Below are 17,384 nucleotides of genomic sequence, written 5' to 3'. Positions count from 1 at the left end.
ACAATTAAAAAACTAAATCGCGAAATTTGTCCTGAAAAAAGACCATGCAGACCGGTCATGCTGCACTCAACGTGTTACGGCTTTAATTAAGGATTAATATAGGCCTTAAGTAAGGATAATCTCTCTGGGGAGATGAATATTCTGTGTTTCATCAGTTAACGTCGTCAATACTAGTATATCTGCACGAAATGATGTCGATCGTCATGAATTATTTAATAAAGATGAGCTAATACCAACCGAAGTGTGTTGGAAAAATTAACGGCTCTTCCATGCAGTAAGGTTTAATAATCTATTGTCTGAATTCTGAATTTTATTGTCTTACTTATCTCATAAATGAAGGCTATATATTATCATCATAATGTTAACTTTTGCTACAGGACCTAACATTGTAAGGCTGGTACTTGCTATCGTAGTACTGTAACAGGTGCCATGTAGCTGAATATCGGGACCAGTCAATATTAACTGGTACAACTATTTGATATTATTATATTACTTTGTAAGGTTTGGTCTTGGGTACCATCTTACAGTGAACCGGTCACCGGTACCACCTTGCAGTGAACCGGTCACCGGTGCCATCATAGAGTGAACCAGTCACCGGTACCATCTTACTGTGAACCGGTCACCGGTAACACCTTACTGTGAACCGGTCACCGGTACCACCTTACTGTGAACCGGTCACCGGTACCATCTTACAGTGAACCGGTCACCGGTACCATCTTACAGTGAACCGCTTACCAGTACCATCTTACAGTGAACCGGTCACCGGTACCATCTTACAGTGAACCGGTCACCGGTACCACCTTACAGTGAACCGGTCACCGGTACCATCTTACAGTGAACCGGTCCCCGGTACCATCTTACTGTGAACCGGTCCCCGGTACCATCTTACAGTGAACCGGTCCCCGGTACCATCTTACAGTGAACCGGTCTATAGTCGCCATAGTCGCCATAGTCGCCATAGTCGCCATAGTCGCCATAGTCGCCATAGTCGTCATAGTCGCCATAGTCGCCATAGTCACCATAGTCGCCATAGTCGCCATAGTCACCATAGTCGCCATAGTCGCCTTAGTCGCCATAGTCGCCATAGTCGCCATAGTCGCCATAGTCGCCGTAGTCGCCGTAGTCACCATGGTCGCCATAGTCACTATGGTGTCATAATCACCATAGCCACAATAAGCACAATAGTCACAATGGAAACCATGGTCACCATATTCACCATGTTGTAGTCACATAGTCACTATAATTTCCGTAGTAACCACGGTGGTATAATCATCATAGTCATTATAATCATCCTATTCATCAGATGATAACTAATTAGTTATCTTAGCGGTAATGACATCATTATCGCGAACTGTCAAAATGGGATAAAAATGTCAATGATATCAACAGAGACTAAAAAGCAAACCAATAGAATAACTGTAGTAATAACAGCAAATTAAAGTAATTTATTTTGCAAATAAATTAATGCAAATCAAAATGATTTATTTTGAAAAACTGTAAATATCTACAATAATTTAAATGATAAAGGCAATAAGATGAGAATGTTAACAATAATAATCATTGATTTCATAGGAAACCTAATAAATTGACACAATAAATGTATTTTTTTTTATTCCCTTCCTTCTTATAACCTTGAAGAATACGACGGCTAATGGAAAAAGTTCCACTAGAAGTCCAAAAACCAAAACAAAACCTACATGGTTTTTATTTAGTCGTCAATTGTTGGGCTAAATATTCATTTGCTTATAAATTAATTTAATGGGAAAAAATATGAAAATTCCTATTGCATCGCTTTGCAGGTAAATTTAATCGAAGCAAAATTCATCTTCAAAATTTATGAAATATATTATTATTTTTCATAAATATTTATAATTATATTTCAATAAACAAAAAACATATTCAATTAATCAACAACAAATTTTATTAAATTACTCTATTTTACATATTCCATTGAATCATGTAAGAACTGGCAACAATTTTAGCCCATTAGAATAAAAAATATATCGACCTGACCTCTCTCTCCTCCGGCAGTCGGCGCGACGTCTTGCGGCAGCCGGGCGTGCAGCAGAAGGCAGGAAGCCATTACCATGGGGGCGACGCTCATCGCGAGTTGTTTTTATCTTTGGTTTTCTTGTTCAGTTTCTATTATTATTCAAAATAAGAAGCTGGAGAGAAACACTACTGTTGCGAGAAGCAGTATTATTCCTGTTTTCGTAAATAGAGTTCAAAAATTCGTAAGAAAAATTTCATGAAGCCTCGAGGTTATCCGGTATTCGATTTTTTAGCTCAATACTTTTTCATTTCAAAGAGTACAAGTTTCGTGATCACAAATCCATGTTTTTGGAGAGAAATGCAAGTGGTTTTTATTTTATATTATTTGAATTAGAAAAAAATATCATCGTAAATGCTTGTTTTTCTGCACAGCATTTCTCAAATTAATGAAGCATTTCCAAACAACAATGTGCGAAAAAATTTAATTTGCACTGCTAACAGATCCCATTATAGGGACCTTTCCAAGATTCAGTTAAGAATCAATACTGTGAAACACGGTAAAAACAACAATATATTTTGCAAGAATTTGATAATTTTTTTACAGAGCACAACTCTATGTTCCCTGTGCGTAACGAAAGTTTCTGAATAATTTCTCTTTCAATGAATGGAAATTTAAAAGCTCATTCGAGTTCTTCCTTTCACATTTCCAAAATTATTCTAAATAAAATAAAAATGTAGCGTTTGTTTCTTAACAAATCCTGCAATTGAAAAATCAGAGAAGATAAATAAACGAAGTTCTAAAAATTACCAAACACGTGGAGCGAATTTCGTAAAGTGAATCTCTTCCCAAAAGCTGGCATTTAATGTCAGATTTAAACATTAACCTAAACTGCCTAAATGGAATGTTTCAAACGAAATTCAAAGACTATTTTGAATTCAGGTCGTTAGCGTGATAAAATAAAATCTATTGCGATTTAATCAGAAATTAAACATCACTATAATTTTTATTTATGCAAATTGTGTTATGTTATTGAGCCCAATTGAGTACATCTCATTATTTATTGAATTGCCGACAAAAAAGAAACATTCAAAATATTTTATGGTTTTATTTTCAGGCACAAATGTGTAAGTAAACGATTTTAATCACCAGCAATTTCTTTTAATTTTCTTTTCAATATCCCATGCGGCCGTAAATGTTAACAGCAGAAATGCTGTTATATTAAAGTTAATTATTCGAGTCAATAATGTTAGCAATGCAGTTATGATAAAAGTGTTATTAAAATAGAACACTTTAGCAAACGGCGGATGCTCATTGGAATACAACGAGCTTCAAGTAATTGTTCTCGCTCTAATCTCTAATTAAAACGAGAAACGAGTAGAACATTATGACTACTTATTCGCAACAACTGCTTCTTAAGACTTGATGACTCAAAATTAACGATTTCTAAGCCGAAGTTGCATGTTATTAATGCCCTTAATTCAATTAAGCAAATTACATGAATTGAGCTAATGACCAATTATTTGTAAACGAGCTGCGCAACTAACACCGATGATGGTAGAAATTGCGTCAACATTCTAGACTATGCTGGCCGTTGCGTTAGATAAAAAATAATAAACTAGGTGTAAACAAAATTTTTATTTAGACTAAAGACATATCATTTTTAAACGTAAAGGAAAATTGTCATGGGGTAACAGAAACCTCGTTTAAGATTTACAAACTGATTTAAAAAATATAAAATTCGCTACTTATTAATATAGGTGTCATTGCCGAGTCACGACAAACAACATTTTCTGTGTCTTCACGTGGTATCGTGAAACGTACAATTGGTACGTACAAATCGTACAATTGCTCGCTTAAACTCTTCTGTAATAAAATTCTATGCTTAAATTGTTTGTTCAATGCATTTTCATAAATTTTTTTAGAACATTTCAGACTAACCAAAGTTATATTTGCAACTTTAAAATGTTTTTGGTTTTACAAATAAATTGAAAATGAAGTAAAATTCGACCCGAAAAAAAACAGCCGTCGAATGGCAGCATTAAAATCGCGCGTATTGCCACGTGTCCTCAACGGAAAAACATTTCTGTAGCAATCGTTGTTGTAGCAATCGATGTTGTAGCAATCGTTGCTGTAGCGATCGTTGTTGTAGCAATTGTTCGCACAATAGAAACAGCGGAAACAATCCTTGTACCAGCAGATATTCGTGGGTGTCTAGTTAACAAGGCTCGTCGGTGCTCCAAAAAAACTCAATTAAAAACAAAATGAAAATACCCGAAAATAAAGCGCAAAAGAATATCTGTTCACTGATAAAAGTAAACTGCAGCGCTTGCACAAAAATTCAGCATGCCACCGTTTTGAGGGAATGAATATTAATTACCATATGTCCAACGCTTGAAATGTTCAAAGGAAGGGAAAAAGTTACGCTCGAAATTGTCTGTTCGAATTTAATTGAATTCATTTGAATTCCTAATAACTATGCTAATTGTTGTGATGAAAAACCTGTTTTGAACCGGTAAAGAATGCAAAATTGCACGTGCGGTGGAACTCGAGCTCCCTTCATTACCTGACCATTTATCAACAACCGTTTCAAGTTTCAGTAATCACGTTATAAAAAGTTTCAATTGCTTTTCGATAATCATATTGCCAAAAAACACTTGCCTCATATTTCAAAATATGTAGATAACCCATAGAGTATTATAATTTTTTAAAATTTTTACGAATTTTAGGGTTGCAAGACATAACCATGAAGTATTCTACCATCATTCAGTAGTAGCTAGTACATGTGACAGGCAAAACTTATTAATGCAAAGATGGTAGAAAAGAATTAAGAAATTTTTTTAAATATTGTTCTCCATTGGTTTGAAAAGAATGGAAAAACGTAAGATATCTGCTACAACAATTATTTTGCCAGAGATTGTTTTATTGATCACGATTATGTTTATATTATTTGGAGATGTTCAGTGAAGCACTGTATGTTTTGCTGGTACAGAAAATTTAAATTTATATGTATTAGGCAATGTAAATTTAGGTTCAAATAATATTTACCTCACATTTAGCAGCTCGTTGAATCACCAGTTTTAATTTACAAAATGCAACATTATACACGATTGAAAGTGGATGTGTATGAACGATTTCATATGAACGATTTCATAATAATAGTTATATTCAATATGATTGAATTGTATTTTTCAGCAACGAACAATATCAGCATCAATAATACCTGTAGATCGATATGCCTCATTGTTCTCATATTTCTCATAATAAAACAATTTTTTCAACGTACCTAATAAATTTTAACATACATAATAAATTTCAACATTCATTCAAAATACATGATACATTTCAGCATACATAATACATTTCAACGTACATAATAAATTTCAACATACATAATAAATTCCAACATACGTGATACATTTCAATATACATAATACATTCAAACATACATAATACATTTCAACGACGTACATAAGTCATTTCAACATTCATAATACATTCCAACATACATAGTACATTTCAACATACATAATGCATATTAACATATATGATACATTCCAACATACATAAAACATTTCAACGACGTACTTAAGTCATTTCAACATTCATAATACATTCCAACATACATAATGCATATCAACATACATGATAAATTCCAACATACATGATACATTTCAACATACATAATACATTCCAACATACATAATACATTTTAACAGACCTAATACATTTCAATATACATAATACATTCCAACATACATAATACATTTCAACGTACGTAATACATTTCAACATACATAATGCATATCAACATATATGATACATTTCAACATACATAATACATTTTTTAGCATGCATAATGGAAGCTCTCATATCTACTGCACTCGTAATGTATATGCAATACAGAACACAGGCCTGAACCCAACTGTGATATCCTCTCAACATCTCGCATCCTTTGCCAAACATCAGTAACATTCTTTGCAAGTGACGTGCGTACTCTCCACGCGATGCTACCTGCGTGTTGGATGGCCAAACTGCTTATCAAACATTTTTTTTTTGTCTAGCATCGCAACAATTTTCTACTCTGTTTTTATGTCTTGGACAAGACGGGTTCATATCTAAAGCATACAAGCTTCTGTATCAGGATAATGCATCGCTTGTTGGTTAAATGCATCCAGTGTCGGTCACGAATAAAATGCCATAGTTCACCGTCTAATAAGTTTGGTATCATGAGTATCCGTGATATTTAGGAATATTTTTTGTCCAAGTGTCAGCGCTATAGCACCTACCCAGCAGCCATAGCTTACTAGGCAGTCTATTTTCATTAATTAATATCATATACATATATCTAAATTCTACGTTATTTGTGTTTGATTACTGTGCAAATAGTACAGATTGTCTAAGATACTATAGAATAAATTCTTTACAGTGTTCCTTGGGCCGTCAATGAACATTGCCACAACTTTTTTTGAGGTCGGAAATACTAACACAATACAAGATATTTGTCTATAGCAAGCAATGCATACCTATAAAGGATGCTCGCTACATAGTAAAAACCGCCCTTATTTGCTTTCCATCACATATTCCTTTTTCATCGAGTCTGCAGGAAAGAACCAAGTTCATACTTCCCTTCCCAGGTCACCTAATTTGGCAACGGTTGCAAGTTCATCATCAAAGTTTCACTCCAGCTTCCACCAGTTTTTTGGCAGTAATAGCGAATTTTCCCGAGCAAATTTTCAGCCCTCGGAAAGTTCCCAGACAGAAATGGCGAGGTCTGATTGAAGCTCAGAGCAACGCTGGCTTTAAAGTCAGCGTCTCGTAATTATCTCAATTTCTGAGCTGCAGACAGATGGAAATAATTTTTTTGCTTTATTCACAGTAATAAAAAATACACGTGAGTCATATGAGATAAGGAAAAAATAATGTCAATTGAGGAGTAAACGTTTTTAGTATAAAGAAAGTTCAATGGCATACAGACACGAACTGAAGTTATAATAGCAAAAATTTTACCTTTACACTATAGTGTTATATACGTGTATAGTCTAATACAAATAAGTGAAGATTACGTGGAAACCATACACCCAAAATTGACTCGCTTTATACTGCAATACTTACTTTTTCTACACCGCAAACTCAGTTTTCAAAACTTTACCGAACTACGAAAATGACTGAGCGCAATCAAGCAATTACGCGGACGAGATCAAATGTCGATTGGAAACAGCAGAAACTAACTTGGATTTTTGACGGACTTTCCCAACTGTCTATAACCAACTTCTCACTTTTTAAAAGCTAAATGGACTATAGAGGGGTGATGCAGGCAATAAAATAAGACAGTGGATGTGATCAAAGATTTCTCAGATGAATTTATCTGCGAAGAAAGACTGGAATGTCTTTCATTAAAACTGTTCTTTGGATTATTTATAGAATCGGCAGCTGAAATCATGAGCTGATTTTCTTAACGATAACCTAAAACACTGGCTCGTTTGAGTAACGTGTAACACGGTCACGTTAATCTGGAACTCTTGTGAGAATGACAGAAAATTTGGTTGAAACTTCACTATAATGATACACTGGAATACAGGGCTGGAACACAGGGCTGGAACACAGGGCTGGAACACAGGGCTGGAACACAGGGCTGGAACACAGGGTCAAATCGAGTTCCCGGGATAGTTAAGTGGCGTGAACCAAATTGCCGCTCCCAAGGGTGGCATCAGCGAGGCCATTGCTGCCACTGCGCATCAATAATGCAGCTTTTAGGTGGCCAAATGGCACCGGAAACTAGAGTGGTCTTATCATAAGACCTTAAGAAGGGCCATCATCCATTATCAATGGCTTTGTATCGATGGCTTTGTAAACAGGATTGGCTTGAAATTATTTGTCAGATCTATTAATATCTTAGGAGCAGTAATAGAAGCTCACGGATGCTTCGATGAAACGCTCTATAAAATGTGGGCTAATTTTGTGCGAAGAAAATCATAATGCGATACAATAAAACAAAATACGTGCTATCAATACATTCACATTTTCCTTTCAATAAATTCTAATTTCCTGCAAGATTGGACTGCGTTACGTTATGTGTGCCCACCACGCTGTGACATTAATTTCTTTAAAAGAAAAATGTTTCGAAAAAATTTCAAATAAATTCTTCGATCGATTCACTTTCAACGGTTCGAATTCCGTACTCATTTCAGCATTCATGAGATGCTTTAACTCTATAAAACTCCTAACGTTGCTCTGAACTCTCATTTTTTGCGGAAAAAAAATTTTTTGGGCTATTCAAGTTGATTGTAAAAAGTTGTGTCGAAGTTATTTTGTATTCAACAGATCTACCCTAAAAATAAAGTCAGCTCAATGAGCTGAATTCTAACGAGACAATATTTTCTTCGTTATTTTTTCGTTTATTTTTGAAGTAAGCTTTGACGATATGCAAATAAGAATTAATCGAAACCTGTTTTTGTGCACAGAAATGAGCAGGTGAAAACAATGAAGCATTTGCAGCAGGCGACGTAATGACATGCATTCGAAAAACAAAAGAACGTCGACATGCGCGTGTTTACATGGATTATAAAATTCCAAATGACGCTTTTAATTTTCCGATAGGCTGAACTTGAAGGAATTGAGGTTCGAGACTGCACGCCGCGGAAAGCAATTTACTGAACCTGATTAAATGATTGTTTGTAATTTGTTAATCGCTATTTAAGTTTGATTGTGTGGTCATTTCCAATTAAGCGAATTTATTTGACAAAAAGTATAACGTCAAGCAACAACATTGCAGAACTGCCATCATAAGAGTAAAGGTCATGTCCTTAATACCCCAATTAGTAATGAAATTACAAATAATTTTTTAGAGGTGTTCAAGCATCAAAGTAAAGAGAATTTGCAAAGCCTTCATACGCCGATAACACGAAATGAATTCAAATCTTAATTAATTGAGCTATTTTTTTCTTTCGCAATTTTCAATAAGCATATTTTCATTAATATATTTTCATTAGACAATTCATATGTGTTACGAAGTTTCGTAAAACCTGAAGAAATTTGCAGACATCAAAAAACTATAGCAGTGGAAACGAGTTTAAAGATGTCGTAAATTTATATTTATTAGTTAAATAAAATGTAAGAGTGACATAAATTGCTTACGGATGAATACAAAGAAACCTTCAACACGACTACTGGCAAGAATTCAATTCATACGTAAAATATTTGCACTTGAAAGATGTGCTTGAATGATGTGAATATGTTTTCAATGAAATGCATTGTACTCCTTCCATCATATTTTAGCAGGCATGGCACAGGACGAGAAAATAAAGCTCTTATACTGTATAATCTGAATATATACAAGCGCATGCTAACACAATCCCTCATTCTCACGCGACGCTGCGTGTCACGTTTCAGTATAACTAACTTAAGTTCAGAGACATTCCTCGACTTGTGCTGCTGAATACCGTCCATGTACAAGTCCATAAACTCTACTCAGGCCTGGATAGAAAAATTGCGAGTTGTAAGCATTCTTTGTATATTTCAGCATTACTGATGTATTGTATTGCTTCTTTGTCGAGGCAGGCCTGCAAGCATGTATTCTACGTCATGCAGGGCGTTTTAAGATGCTGTATTATTCAAAATTATGCTTTCATGTGAATTAATTCATGGATAGTTTTATTTAATATATTATAGAAATTATTTAACAAATAATTGAAGAACCGGTGTATTTTTTAATTAAATCCTAAACATGTTTTTAATACATAATTGTTATTTAATCATTATTTGGGTACAAAACTGAACATGATCATGAAATTAAGTGCCAAGTTTATCACTATCTAAAACTATCTTTTTGAAATTTTTTCAAATAGAATGACAGTTTAGTTATTATTTTAATGTATAACAGACCATGATTTAAAAATATAACTCAGTACTCACTGCAGTGAGTGACAGAAAGCGCATTTTCTCGTCGACGAAAACTTGAGGTCACGAACGGACGGACGGACGGACAGACAGACAGACGGACATGGCGAGCACAATAGTGCTAAATCCTAAACATGTTTTTAATACATAATTGTTATTTAATCATTATTTGGGTACGAAACTGAACATGTTCATGAAATTAAGTGCCAAGTTTATCATTATTTAAAACTATATTTTTGAAATTTTTTTAAATAGAATGACAGTTCAGTTATTATTTTAATGTATAACAGACCATGATTTTAAAATATAACTCAGTACTCACTGCAGTGAGTGACAGAGAACGCATTTTCTCGTCGACAAAAACTTGAGGTCACGAAAGGACGGACGGACGGACAGACAGACAGACGGACATGGCGAGCATAATAGTGCATTTTTTCCATAAATGAGAAAATGCGCTAAAACAGTAGCAGGTTATTCATAAGTTCAATACAGTAATGAACACGTTTCTAAAATACGGTAGAAGGTAAATCATTAGTACGGCGCAGATCGAGCAGTCGCACGGTATACAGGATACCGCGCTTGCCGTATACACAACAAAATATGGCATGCGGTGGCATCCTGGATACCAGATTTACACTGTATATAAAAAACTTTTCAAATGTTTAAATTTCAAGATTTTTTGTTTGTTTTAAAGATTGTTTGTTTGTTAACAAACAAGCATATTTTTCTTTGTAAACAGTGTATACTTTGTATACGATGTAAATTAGAAAACACCTTCGTAGTCTAAAATTTCAGCATTCATGTTTCAGCGTTTCTCAGCTAACAAATGTTAATAAGTTTATTTAAAATAAGTAAGACATGTTTAATATCCGCGCACGTTCTTAATAATCTCCCTTATCGAATTAATGTAATAATAAAGAACAGAAAAGCTTGCTTTTGCCCGGTATATGTACGGTTAAAAGCTAGGCTTGCGCTTTCATTACATGAAGAGAACTGCAGAAAATTACAGAACGAGCATAGCTCGTAGGCAGCGAAGTAGGTGCCAACGAGGCGAGCTCTAGCCCACAAAAATACTAGGACCGTAAATATAATTTTAGTTTAAAGGTAGGCATTTATAAAATATAATTTTGTTAATATTAAATTTTGTTCATCCTTTTGCCGAAGTTATTTCGAAGAATTCAAGAGAATTTTTTAGTGCAAAATATTTAAAAAACGGAGATGAATGTGTAACCATAAATTTACAATAGCAAGAGGAAACTTCATATCTTCGTAAAGAAAATATCTAATTTTTCGTTCATCTCGGCGACAAAGTTAACAATTTCAAATTAACTCAGTAATAATGTAATGGTGATAACGAGAGAATAATAATTCCGTCATTTATTCAGGAATCATTGAAAATTCACATTTTAACTCCAATATTATCTCAGTTATCTCTCTGCAACAAAAAGGCATCCGAAAGACAAAATTGAATTATCGCTCTTATTTATATAATTTTCTGTTGTGTAATAAATCTTTTGGAAATCAATGATAAAAATCAGGACGAAGTTTAACTGCTAGTAAAAAATTCTGACTGAAATTTTAAAGAAAAAGCGAACTAAAAATGGAACAAGTGTGAGGACTGATAATTTTTATGCCCCATATGAAGGAAGCTCTTGTCATTACGTGGCTCAATATTATACATATTATTAGAGACGTAACATTATGCATGGAAAGTAGGGAAATTCCATGCTTTAATTTTTCTGATCTTTGAATACTTCGAAAAACGTAAAGTATCTAAGTATAAATTATCTAAATGTTCTATAAAATTTTATAAATTCCATAATAAATTTGCCTCAAACGGAAAAAAGTACGTTCATTTATTGCTTCTATGATTTAACAATGATCAGGATTAATACATATGAATGACCAGTGGAAATTTTTCTTTGTAAAGGTTCTCAGCTTTTATAGTAAAGAGAATAACTACGAAACTGAAGCATAGAGTTTCCCTCATCCGAAACATGTGTTTCGATAACATGTATGCTATTGCAGCCTTAAATTAAATTAAATAATGAAATTATGAAATAAGTAAGTAATCTAAAGAAAATATTGTATAGCAGGTAAATGGCTAACGCTTTCTTTTACATACGCACAATTTGCATTCACGAAAATCTCGATATTTTCAAGATAGCATCGACCGAAACCAACATAATGCAAGTTATATGCGCTATATATTCACGTTGACAAAAGCTCTAACAATGAAGTTAACTTCCGCTTTGAAGCTCCAGTTTCCTGTTGTGTCTTCAACAGGTTCTTGGAGACAGAAATTGTACATCGCTTGTGTTGACAAGCGCATAGGAACAATAATAATAATAATATAACTCAGTACTCACTGCAGTGAGTGACAGAAAGCGCATTTTCTCGTCGACGAAAACGTGAAGTCACGGACGGACAGACAGACGGACGGACAGACGGACGGACGAACAGACAGACATGGCGAGCACAATAGTGAATTTTTTCCATAAATGAGAAAATGCTCTAATAACACTGTTGTTATGCTGGAATAATTCCGGTGACAGTGCCGTTAGTTTTCTGCGCGAACTGGTGAAGAAATTTACGGTATCTTCTCAAAAACAATTGAACGGAATTTGCTGTATTTTCCAAAGCGTCAATGATTGTATTGAAACGAATGATGATAATGCAATTTATAGAAAAAGCTACAGGCCAGATTTTATCATACATCTTCTGACTTTAAAATAGGGTCCCCGAAAAACATTATCGTATAGAGCTGAACGTTTTTAAAGGCGTTTATCGAAGTCGAACGTTTTTAAACCTATCATATTTATAGGCGTCTTATTTGAGGAAGAAAAATACCGCAATATGAGTATTGAATGCGAATCCTCAATTTGGAGCAAGATTCGTGAATTATTTATGCATATATAAATATCAAATTCATACCACAAAAAGAATGCGAATATTTCAAAACCTAGAGAAAGAAACGAAGCCATTTTTGAAATCAGAAGCTAAGTTGCTTTCCACTACACCCATCATAAACCCAGAACCAGTTCCTTTGTTGACTAGTGTATTCAATTAACGTATTTTACAAATGAATCGAAAATAATTTTTAAAATGAGTCAGCAATTCGTACATCACACTGCTAAGAACTTCTTAGACCGAATTATGAAAAAATATAACTCAGTACTCACTGCAGTGAGTGACAGAGAGCGCATTTTCTCGTCGACGAAAACTTGAGGTCACGGACGGACGGACAGACGGACGGACAGACAGACAGACGGACACCGGCGAGCACAATAGTGCATTTTTTCCATAAAAGAGAAAATGCGCTAAAAACTGTAAATATATGTGACAAAATATAAAAGGAATATCGCATCATGCAATACTGACTACATATCATTGAGTATTGAATCATTATGAGCACATTTGATTAGAAGTTATTCTTGAATATTCAAAAATTTTGTTATCGCCTCAGGATTACTCGTGGAGTTCTCATTCATTTCTTCGTGAAGTTCTCATTCATTTTCTGATCATTCATTCACGGACGTGTGAAATGACACGAAAATGGACAGCAATTTACGAGGTAACTCTTTTGTTCAGACCTCATAGGCCTCCAGGTTTCATACGAAGCTTGTGAGTCATTTGATGGATGATTTGTGAGCGGCTACCGTGACCTGAGGTCATAGGTCAGGCGTCGCGGTGTGATTTGTCTGTAGTTTGGAAGTAGCGCTGTCCTGATCCGTGATGAATAACACTGCCTTTAAATTTCTTTACATTCTTATTGGATTAGGACGCCTGGAGCCCTCATTAGTGTTCGTACATTGAAACACAGATTGACTTGAGTAGTATTTAAAAATTTAGTCAATGTATTACATCGACAAAATATCAAGTCTTTGAAAAGCAATTACTAAGGAAATAAATATTCTTTTTTATGACTTCTCTTAAATTTTAGGGGCCTGATTTTATCCAGGATTATTATTATATTTTTTATGAGTGTTGTGAATGTAGGAAAATTTAGTCGCCGAATTTTTAAACCCAGGAAACACTGAAAATCTTGTTGCGAGTACTCCTCTATTATGCCGTTAAACTGTTTTATCATCGTAATGAATTTTTTTCAAACGTTAAATTGAGGAAAAACGTTCAATCTTACATTCCACTGCTCTGCTAGTAGAGAATTAAATCTAATGATATTTCCTAGCGAGCTGTGGAAACGTTTGGAGGCAGTCATCAAATTTAAGGTATAATATAGGTATTGCACCTTGCTTTCTTGGGTATTTAGAATTGAGAGTTAAATTTAAATGTTCCTGATAGCTAAAAGCTACATTAGAAGTCACAAAAAATTATCATCGTCTCATATTTACATTGTGAAAAACATCGCATGTTAAACATAACCTAATTTCAATCATCTCGTAAGATACTTCAACACAAAACATTCATGCAAGCAGCACTTCGTCTTGCATGTATATTGCACCAAACCCAAACCTTCATTGCACTCCTCAGTACAAACGTCGGACAACATTAAATAAAAGATGCTTCCACACAAAACATTCATGAAAGCCACACCCGTCATGCATGTATATTGCACCAAACCCAAACCTTCATTGCACTACTCAGTGCAAACGTCGGACAACATTAAGCCTGGAGAACTACTTCCACTATAGCTCATCTCCCGTTTTTTACGAAAGCTTCAGCATCTCTATGTCCATTGCCTTGATTGAGTCTCGCATTAGACTTTTTAGTAGCTACTTATGAGTTTTTATCAAGGTTATTTATCACGCATTAGGAGGGTTTGCTAGGAGTGGGTTGTTCAAGGAAGGCTTTTGTTGGCCTTCAACTTATTTGTGCCAACTTTTTACGAGCAATGATGGAAGAAGTAAAAATTTTTGAAAATTTGTTTCTACGATTTCCTGAAAAAGTGTTGATGGATTGTTCTTTAAAAAAAGCATCATTTGATAATTAAGATAATACTATTAATGATAATTAAGATATTAATTAATAATAATATTTGATAATTAAGATGATATTACAGCCATGACAATAGATTATTCTCAAAATCATGCATGTATACAAAAAATAATCAAATTTGCTCACAAATGGATTGATTTCGAATGAGATTAATAAATTATATACTCATTTTACACCTTAATTGAAGAACCCTTAGAAATTTTCTAGGGCTTCGAGCATTAAATTCACTTTAGTCAACAAGCAACAAGCTCTACGGCGCATTCAACATCAGGTCGTCAGCCAGCAGAAGCAGAAACGAGCCCAGCGTTTCTACGACACCCACAATCTGCAATTCCTTTGTATGTATTTCACGCTCAGAAAGTATCAGCACCTGCAAAGCTCTTTATGTGATTGCTTTCAGAGATGTAATCAAGAAGTTGGATGCGGCAAACTAAAGTCACGTGTTGATTTCTGTCCAGAACACGGAAGGAAGTGAGCGTTACAATCGGAATATTTTGATTCACGGAATGAAAAATGTTTGATGAAGATTGTATGTGTTAGCTTAATTAGGAAGACATGCGGATATTCGCGTATTGTGTTTTATTTTACCAGTTTTCTTCGCAGCAAAAGAAGGAAACGATTTCATCCGGTAAACTGTGAGCCTTTAGATCTGAAAAAAACGAGTTAATAGCTGCATTTCAGAGCACATGTGAAACTGTCTGCGTATTTGCATTGTTCATAATTAAAACTTAAAATGGGACGAACTAATGTATTTATACATCATAGAAGCATGAAAATTACCGAGAGAAAGCACTACCTCGGTAATACCCCAAAACTGCACATTACCTTAATTGCTGGCGTCATGTCAATGATTTTGTCATAACGGTTGTGACACACAGACTTAATTGAGCCAATAGGTTGGCAAAAGAACAAAAGCTGTAATTAGCTCGTCTAGCCAGGCTTTAGCGTGAATACAATTATTATACACAGTTACTATACACTGTTATTATACGCAGTTATTTTTGCAGTCATTATCCGGTGCTACAGGCTGCACCCAAACATTGTTCTATTGTGATAATGTTGCAATTGTCACCATTATGATGTCTATAGCGAAGGTCTTCTATTTCTGCATTTATCTGGGGAAAAGCCGCGTTTTATGTGGCTTTTATGAAAATATGTAGCAAGTATCACAAGTAAAGGCATTTATATGCTCCGTTATTATAAGATAATGCAGCTATGAATAAATATTTGGTAAAATAGATTTTCGAAAATTATTAGGTACAGATAATTCCTACAGTAATGCGTTCTCATGCATATACAGAATGTACGTATGTGTGTTCGTGTCTAATATATATATATATATATATATATATAGCAATGAATATGAAACATGGGTGTGTTCATCTATTTTTTTTTTTTGCCAGGATATCCAGAAAAAATCAAAAGCTCTCAGATTTACTGCTAATAATGATATTTTTCCACCCTCACGTGAACAACAAAACTTGATTCCCTAAATTACAAGTCGTTAAAAATTTAGTGTGCCCTTGACCAGTAATTGTGTTTATTATAGTTCACAAACAACGATAGTTTGCTCTGTATTTAAATTCCTCACAACATCCATCTGCTCAACATAGAAACGAATTTTTTTTCAACCGGAATATTGTTAGCTATTCTTGGGGAAGGGAGTGATTATTCATTTACCCTTTTGACTATTCAGCGCATGAATATGCTCAAGTTTTACAGTTTAATTTACATCAGAAATTAAATCATCTCAACTTGAAGATGTGAAACAAATTTTACTCTACAAATGCAAATACGTGAAAAGCACATTCATTTTTTTTTAATTAATGATTTTTTTGACCAAGCATACTGGCATACAGAGCCGGTATGCCAGTATGCTTGCAGACACTCTTGCATGCCATGCAGACACTCTTGCATGCCATGCAGACACTCTTGCATGCCATACAGACACTCTTGCATGCCATGCAGACACTCTTGCATGCCATACAGGACACTCTTGCATGTCATGCAGACACTCTTGCATGCCATACAGACACTCTTGCATGTCATGCAGACACTCTTGCATGTCATGCAGACACTCTTGCATGGCACGCAGACATGACAATGCAGGAATAAAGTTTGTGTTTACATAATAAATTTAGTTCAAATATATACAACACTTCAATGAGCAAGAATAGTCTAGTTTCAGTTGTTTAAATTCAGCCAGACCCGATAAAATGTTTCGTATAACGTTAAGTTATTTTCATTATCATATAAAAGTCGAGCGTTAGGTAAACTGCTTAGTAGATTTCTTAAGTTTAAATTAAATTTTATTCGTTAATATTAGGAGCATTGATGTCATAGTGAATATCATGCAACTTTTAAAAACATTTTTAAGTAAAATTTGTAAAATGTTGTTAAATTAAAAAAATAAATAAAATAAGTAAAATGTTGTTCCAATTGAACTAACGTCAATTAAGTTGTTCTAATTAATTAACGTCACACCTCACGCAAACAAGCTGGAAAAGAGGCTTTAATCTTCTATTTAATGCGAGAGAAG

Source organism: Hyalella azteca, unplaced genomic scaffold, assembly GCF_000764305.2.
Source record: "Hyalella azteca isolate HAZT.00-mixed unplaced genomic scaffold, Hazt_2.0.2 contig17999, whole genome shotgun sequence".
Taxonomy (NCBI): domain Eukaryota; kingdom Metazoa; phylum Arthropoda; class Malacostraca; order Amphipoda; family Hyalellidae; genus Hyalella; species Hyalella azteca.
The sequence above is the reverse complement of the archived record's forward strand: the minus strand, read 5'-3'. Positions refer to the sequence as shown.